Genomic DNA, 9,143 nt, shown 5'->3' on the forward strand with positions numbered 1-9,143 from the left:
TTCTAGTTGCTTTATTTAATTTTCTAAAATCAATTACCGTTCTATAGCCAGTGACAGTTCTTTGTGGAATAAGTTCATTTTTATCATTCGGGACAACAATAATACCTCCCTTCTTAGGGACATAATGAACGGGGCTTACCCATCTACTATCATCTATGGGATAGATTATACATGCTTCAAGAAGCTTTAAAATATTAGTTCTTACCACTTCTTTCATCTTAGGATTCAAACGTCATTGATGATCAACAACAGGTTTAGCATCAGTTTTCCATATTAATCTGGTGCTGCCATAGTGTGGGACTAATGCCCATAAGATCATCAAGAGTATACCCAATAGCCGCTCGGTGCTTCTTTAGAATTTTGAATAATCTTTCTTCTTCATGTTTTGAAAGGTTAGCACTAATAATAACATGATATATCTTTTTCTGATCAAGATAAGCATATTTCAAAGTGTCTGGCAATTGTTTTAATTGAAACACAAAATCACCCTTAGGTGGAGGAGGACCTCCTAGAGTTTCAATAGTAAAATTGTGTTTGAGAAGAGGTCGTTGTTCAGAGAAGATTTTATCTATTTCATTTCTTTCATGCATATGCATATCATTTTCATGGTCTAGCAATATTGTTCTAGTGGATCAGTAGGAGGCACGACAATAGACGCAAGACCAATAATTTCATCCTTACTAGGCAATTCTTTCTTATGATATTTTCTACTAAACTTAGAAAAATTAAAATCGTAAGACTCATCACAGAAACTAACACCGATAGTTTGTTTCTCACAATCTATTTTAACATTGACGGTGTTCAAGAAAGGTATACCAAAAATAATGGGAAAAGTCATCTTGTGGGGAACAAAGAACTAGAAAATCAGTAGGGTATTTTACTTTCCCACACAAGACTTCAACATCTCTAACAATCCCAAGTGGTGTGATGGTGTCTCTATTAGCAAGTTTAATAGTAACATCTATGTCTTCTATTTCAGCGGGTGCTATATCATCCATAATTTCTTGATATAAGGTAAAAGGAATAGCACTCACGCTAGCACCCAAGTCACAAAAACCCTGATAATAGTGATCTCCTATTTTGACTGAGACAACATGCATGCCAACAACATGTTTATGTTTATCTTTTTCATTGGGTTTGGCAATTCTAGCAGCTTCATCACAAAAGTAAATAACATGCCCATCGATACTTTCTACCAAGAGATATTTAACCATAGCAATAGTAGGTTTTACTTTGATTTGTTCTGAAGGTCTTGGAGCTTTGATATTACTTTTACGGACCACAGTTGAAACCTTAACATGTTACTTCTTTAGCGATTACCAGTTCTTTAATTTCTTCTTTAATAGCTGGATGATATTTAAACCACTTCTCCTTAGGGAGATCAACATGAGTATAAAATGAATCACAAAAGGAGGCTACTATCTTAGAGTCAAGTCCATATTTAGTGCTAAACTTGTGAAAGGCATCGGTATTCATAAAAGATTTAACACAATCAAACTTAAGCTTAATACATGACTCTTTACCTTCGTCGAGTTCCCAATCTTCATAGTTCCGTTTAATCCTTTCTAAAAGATGCCAGCTGAATCCAATAGTCTTCTTCATAAAAGAACCAGCACAAGAGCAGAAGAAGTATTGAGCATGGATCAATCATCATGAGAAAGCCGAGCATAAAAATTCTAGATAATAATTTCTCTTGAGATCTCATGATTGGGGCATGAATATAACATTGACTTAAGCCTCCCCCAAGCTAAAGCGATACTTTCTCCTTCACGAGGCCAAAAATTATATATATAATTCCGATCACGATGAACTAGATGCATAGGACAAAACTTTTGGTGAAATTCCAATTTCAATCGATTCCAGTTCCAAGATCCAATATCATCGCATATCCTATACCATGCCAATGCTTTTCCCTTCAAACATAAAGGGAAAACTTTCTTCTTAGCTTCATCTCTGGGTAAACCTGCAAGCTTAAATAATCCACAAATTTCATCCACATATATCAAGTGCATATCAGGATGTTCAGTTCCATCTCCTGCATAAGGATTAGCTAGCAATTGTTCTATCATACCCGAAGGAATTTAATAAACAATATTTTCAGTAGGTGTACTAGGTTGAGGGGAAACTTATTATGGTTCCGGTCGAGGTGAAGATACCCCGAACAAACCCCTCAAAGGATGGTTCTACATAGTAACAAGTGACAATAAATTTCAACATGTAGTAATAATTTTCTGTTACCAATTTCCGCTTATCAAGATTGCTTCACTCCCCAGAAACGGTGCCAGAAAAGAGTCTTGATGACCCAAAAGTATAGGGGATCAATCGTAGTACTTTCGATAAGTAAGAGTGCCAAACCGAACGAGGAGCAGAAGGAAATGACAAGTGGTTTTCAGCAAGGTATTTTCTGCAAGCACTGAAATTGTCGGTTACAAATAATTTGATGGCAAGTTAATTTGTAAAGAGAAAGTAACGGTAACGGTAAATAAAGTGCAGCAAGGTAGCACAATCCTTTTGTGGCAAGCGACAAGCCAAAACAGTTTCTTTTAATAGGAAAGGCGTTATTGATTGAGATTGCCCTCCCAGATGGTGATGTTGAAGGTGTTGCTGGAGATTGCCTTCTCAAAGATGAGTGGGTTGTCGGTTATGACGATGATGATGATTTCCCCCTCCGGGAGGGAACTTCCCCCGGCTGAATCGCTATGTTAGAGGGCAAAAGTGCTCCTGCCCAAGTTCCGCCTCGAGATGGCGGCGCCCCGTCCCAAAAGTCCTCTCCTTATTTTTTCTAGGTCAAAATGACCTATATACCAGAAGAGGGGCACCGGAGGTGGGCCGAGGAGGGCACAACCCTCAAGGTGCGCCTGGGGTTCCTAGCGCGCCTAGGTGGGTTCTGCCCACCTGGTGGGCCTCCTCTGGTAGTTATTTGCTCTAGTATTTTTCTTTTATTCCAAAACAATTCTTCGTAATGTTTCAGCTCATTTGGAGATGTGTAGAATAGGTAACTCTGACGTAGCTTTTCTAGGTCCAGAATTCTAGCTCCGGCATTCTCCCTCTGTGTAAACCTTGCATGTTATGAAAGAAAAGGCATTAGAATTACTCCAAAAAGCATTATTATGCATAAAAACATAGTAAGTAATAGTAAGTAAACATGATGCAAAATGGACGTATGAACGTGCGCCCGCCGGGTTGGATGACTATGATGCCTGGTTGGACAGGAACAGACATGCCCGAGATCAAGCCTACACATGGATCTCCCCTGACCTCTGATGGGATACCACCCGATTCCGAGCTCCGACCCACCCCATCTGTTTTACAGATTGGGAAATGGAACACCAGTTTCTAGAAGGGTTTAAGCCCGTCAATATAGAATCATATGATGGCACCACAGACCCATCAGTGTGGATTGAGGATATCCTTCTCCACATACACATGGCCAACGGAGATGACCTACATGCCATCAAATACTTGTTGCTCAAGTTAAAGGGGTCGGCTAGGCATTGGCTCAATAGCCTACCTCCTCATTCCATTGGTAGCTAGGAAACCTTTGAAGATGCTTTTCGAGCCAATTTCTCAAGGCACCTACGTCCGACCTCTAGATGCTGACAACCTCAGCCATGTCACCCAATAGCCAGGCCAATCAATACAGAAGTTTTGGAACAAGTTCCTTACTAAAAACAACCAAATCATAGACTACTACAATGTCGAAGCCATTGCCGCATTCAAGAATAATATCCGAGATGAATGGCTCGCCCACCAGCTCGACCAAGACAAGCCGAGGACCATGGCAGTCCTCACTTCACTAATGACTCGCTTTTGTGCAGGAGAAGATAACTGGCTCGCCCGAAGTACCCATAATGGCGAGGCGGGCACCTCAGAAACATGCGACACCATTGGAAAACCTAAACACAATAAAATAAGTGCAAGCATAAAAATGGCGCGAGAGACACAAAGGAAGTCACAATCAATGCAGGGTCCAACGAACCTAGATCCGGACAGAAAAGAAAACTCTTTAAAGGGAAGAAGGATAGACATAGCCAGCTAGATAGGATACTGGATAGGCCGTGCCAAATCCATGGCACTCAAGACAAACCAGCAATCCACACTAATAGGAACTGTTGGGTCTTCAAGCAGGCTGGCAAGGTGGCGAGAGAGGCTCAGAGTAAAGCCCAACATCGCAATGAAGATGAGGATGAACCTCAGCGGCCCAAAAATGGAGGCCAAAAGCAGTTTCCTAATGAGGTAACAAAAGTCAACGTGATCTATGTTACCCACATCCCTAAATGGGAGAGGAAGTGCATACTTTGGGACATCTACGCACTAGATCCAGTCGCCCTCAAGTTTAACCCATGGTCGGCTTACCCGATCACATTTGACAAGCATGATCATCCGACCAGCATCAGGCATGGTGGATCGGCGGAACTCGTCCTTGACGTAATTGTCGACGGTTATCATCTAACACGCGTCCTTATGGATGGAGGAAGCAGCCCCAACTTAATCTATGAAGACACGGTTAGGAAGGAGGCCATTGACTCATCTCGCATCAAGCTGAGAACCACCACCTTTAAAGGTGTCATCCCAGGTGTTGAAGCCTGCTGTGTTAGAACAGTTACTCTAGAGGTAGTCTTCGGGTCACCTGAGAACTTCAGGAGTGAGGAGTTAATCTTGGACATCGTCCCCTTCCGAAGTGGATACCATGCGCCCTGAGGGCGCACAATGTTCGCACACTTTAATGCAGTCCCGCATTATGCTTACCTCAAGCTCAAAATGTTGGAACCTAACAGTGTTATCACTGTCAACAATAACATTGAACACTCACTTCGGACGGAGGAGCAGACTGCGACCTTTGCAACTGAGGTACAAGCGTTAGATGAGGCAGCCTGTAGCGGTAAATGCATCACCAGCTCTTTGAAATGCAGAGGTGCAGACATGCGATAGGAATCAGCTTGGGCTCCTAAAACCCGATGATAATATCAGCCCTATTTTTTATTCCTCCTTTATTCACCTTTTTCTACATTGTATTCTTTTAGGTCCTCTCGTTACAACTCGGTATGTAAAGCTTGAAGTTATAAAACAAAGAAATCATGCCCTTTAAGGTCTTTATTGTATTTATATATAAGCGCTGGCTTTGAGCTACAAGAATGTCTTTAAGATACAACTGTTAAAGGGCTTCATTTCCTTGTCTTGAAATACAAGCCTGAAGTACTCGGTGTCTTAGATGTTGCATTATATGCATCAGTTTCGAACCTAGATTTTTGTCAATAGTTTGGTTGCCCAGCTCCTGTGTGTACCCCTTACGTTCTTGATAAATTCGGCTAAGGGTGTAACGGGAGAACCAGTCGATAGTGCCGCCCGTTTAATTGGAAGAGCACCTTAGTGGAGAAAGCAAAAACCTTACTATCTAGGTAAGCACAAACTGGTCGGCCATCCAAAGACCGTGTTAAGCGAATGTGACAATAGAGATCACGCGTGTCAAATGAAGGGCTTCGTTTTCACATTAGCCAAAGTGCGTAATGGCATAGACCTCGGCTTGCTAAGCCGACCACTTCAGACACCGGGGGCTCACCATCAGCCCCCACAGTCAAACTCCTATGACTAAGTGAAAGTTATAACGCTATTATAGTCTAATAGCTTAGTTCCTACGAGCACAGACCGCATACGGGTACCGAGAGGTCGGCTAAGGGTCAGAGATGCCTCGAGGAACACCCTCTATATATTCTACATTGGGGAAGAAGCCGACGAATGGCCTTTCAGTTTAACACGGTCGAACAGGAGGGAAGTTAATTAAAAGACACAACTATACGAGGGAATTCAAAGCCATACTCATTAAAGCAGACGATAGTTTTGTACATCCGAAAACTTCAGAATTCCGAAGTGCTACCTAAAAATACAAAGTGTCTTTTGGACACATGGCCTCGATAACCCGGACACCTTCCTCCACTCGGCGAAGAAGTGCTCTACGATGCACAGCTTCCCTTTGGGGGCCCCACAGCAACGATCACATCATCAACCTTCCGAAAGTGCATCTTCATGCAGGAGTACTCCCTCCGCGCCCGTCGAAGCATGCAGACCGCCTCCAACTATATACTTGTGGGGCAACGTCTCGTACTCAAGACAGTAGGGTAAAGAAGCTGGTCGGCAGGGCTTCGGCGAGCCACAACTTGATGCATCAATCCTGGAGCAATGACCTTGCTATGCAGAATAACTCCGCCAGCTGCTTCAGTTGATGATTCAGCAACTATGAGGATGGCGACTCTAGAAACTGCCACCAGAATGCCTGCTTCGCCTCATGACCTTCCAATTGGTCGAAGTGCGGGATAGCGTCCATGACACTCTTCGAAAGATCCGCGAAGACCTCTGCGGAACGCCACAACTAGCAGACCTCAATGGACCCTTTGCTGCCAAACACACACTACAATAAATATGGCTTATCCGAGGCGATTTGCTCCACTTGTTGGAGCACCTCGCTATCAGCCTGGGCTGTGGTCTGGAACTTGAAGTGTGCAAGCTGAAGCTTCTTGAGCTCTTCCTGTGCTTGCTTCTCCTCCACCTGAAGTTTGTTGCATGCTTCAAACATGCCTTTTAGGGTCTCCACGATCTCTAGGACCCATGCCCGGTCCTTCTCCCCAGCCACCTTCTTGGCAGCCCAGGCCTTATCTGCCTTCACGGTTCCAGCCTTTTCCTGCTCTACCTCCTGTCGAGCTTTCTTGAGCTCGGCCTTGAGCCCCTCAACCTGGGCGAACGCTGCTGTCATTCAAACTATTCGGCATTAGCTCCCAATTCACAACAAAAGATAGCAAGCCTTTTTCTTATCTGAAGTAACATCTAAATATTGGGCGCTTACCTTGAGACTACTCGAACCATTTGTTCATCTAGTTGAGGTCCTCCTGGGACCTCTCGAGCGTCCGTCTTACCTCTGTAATCTCCTCTGGGAAAGAGTTCAAAGGCGAGGTAGAAACCCGCAAACATAGCTCTTTTATATAAGCCCCACTATCAACTTATCGAAACTTCAAGACAATCGCCTGATGTATTAGGCAACATCCTGGGGCTGCACATCAAGCTCCTACTTTTATACGACCCCAACAACAGTTTCTGGAAACAACCATTGGGCATGGGGGCTACTCACTGGCCAGACAGTTTATAAGGCCGTAAGGAGATGTTCCCGGACAGCTACATAAATCTACAAACTCAAACAAATAAATTATTTTGACATAAGGACGGGAGTGTACCTCGAATCTCGTAATGAGGCCCTTAAAGGCCTCCCGCATTCTGGTCTTCGCGGACGAGAAGCCCTAAAGTGCAGTGCACACCATGACGTAGTGCTCTTCCTTGAGGGAGGAGCCTATTAAGGCTGCCCCATCTCTTCGGCCCACCCCACACTAGCCAGCCTTTGAGGGGGAGGTGGGGGTGGTAAGACCTTAGACCCTATCACCTAGGTGTTGGGCATGGCGGTCTCCATCTACGGCGCTGGAGTTGGAGTGGACGCCGGCTAGGCCAATGACTAGCCCGGCCCCTCCTTGACGACCTCGAGGATCTTGTCCCCTTCGTTGGACTGTTGAGAGAAGCTAGCGTAACCTGACTCTTGCTAAAAAATAAAGATTTGATGATGCATAAAATAGGAAAACATGAATGTACCCTTGGGACGCCAGTTTCTTCCTCCCCAAAGTAAGGGGGTCATTTTCCGACTCATTGAAGAGCACAATCTTCCCCAACGACTTGCCGACGGCCCCGGACGAGCTTCCCTTCATCCTCTTCTGGCCTTTGGATCATGTTCCAGCTTCAGCGTCCTCTGATGTCGCCCTCTTCCCTTTGAGGGGAGGGTCCTCCTTCTCCCCATCATCGCCCGCATCCTCATGCATGGCGGGGGTATGGGTCTCCTCGGACCGGATGACCGAGGTCTCTTGATTTTGAAGACCGCCCTCCCCTTTCAGGACTTCGGCCCCTTAGGGACCACCATGTCCGGCTCCTCGACCAGGAGCATTGTGAGTAGGGGGTTCTTGGTTCCTTTGGTAGTGGGTCCTGTCGGCGTTCTGGGAACTAGTGTCCCCAGACTTGCCTGCCGGCGGCCCATGGCGTGGCTCTGCGAGCGGGCCCGTATGACCCAACCTCATCAACAAGACATTCAAGACCCTCGCAAGGGGCCAAACCTCGCGAGGCGGACAACACAAGACCTCCTTAGGAGCGGCCTCACTAGGCTGGCTCACAAGAGGCGGAGAGTTCAAGGGCAGGCAAACCTCGCGAGCTTCTCATGACATGAGCCATGATGATCGAGACCAGGAGGGCGCCAACGCGCGCATCGTCCTTGTTTCCTCTTTGGTGGTAAGGGGGCAAGCACGGGCGTAGAGTACTGAGGCATCAAGCAAAGGTTTCCACATTGGTGCAACGAGACCAAGACCAGCAGGACGGCAAGACGGAGGTCACCATGGAGCCCAAGACGGCGTCACCACCACAGCCTTTGGCAGGCGAAGACTGCTTTTGTCAGGATAAGTTGTACTGGCTGTCCCCTTTCAAATTGGCCATTGTGGGATCCATTCCCACTCAATATTTGGGAAGAGGACCAGGGCCTCTATAAATAGGACTAGCCACCACCATAGCTAGGGGACAGGAGATGAAACCAGAGATGCAGAGAGAGAGAAAGACTAGAGCACACACAAGTCCACCAAGCACAAAAACACCTCAACCCCAGGAGGTTGTTCTTCCCCCCTGTACTATTCGTCCTCATCCCAAGAGGCAATCCACCACCACCACACTAGAGTAGGGTATTGCACCACAACGGTGGCCCGAACCAGTATAAATTTTGTGTCCTTTGTGTTGCGAGTTTGTCGAGTTAGTTCGAAAGATCTTAGCTGAACTAGGACGCGGATCGGTAGGGGGGAGATCTTTGCATGCACCCCAGTGTTCGAACCTTAAGGGTTTTGTCGGAACACGTGATCCGGCATTAGGCGCGCCAGGTAGGGGTGCACCGGAGTCTTTCTTCCGTCGATTCGCACTCCACCATCTCCACACCTGCTCCCCCATGGTGGGTGCTTCTCTAGCTGGATCTACCGGTGCCCACAGTGGCACTCGGGGGCTCCGAGCCCTTGCCCCCGCCTTGCGGCAGGTGCAGTGGCCACCCAAGTTCAAGCCAGAGATGCCACCGTGCTATGACA

The sequence above is a fragment of the Triticum urartu genome, chromosome 5A (assembly GCF_056163025.1).
Source record: "Triticum urartu cultivar PI428250 chromosome 5A, HENAU_Tu73, whole genome shotgun sequence".
NCBI classification, from domain to species: Eukaryota; Viridiplantae; Streptophyta; class Magnoliopsida; order Poales; family Poaceae; genus Triticum; species Triticum urartu.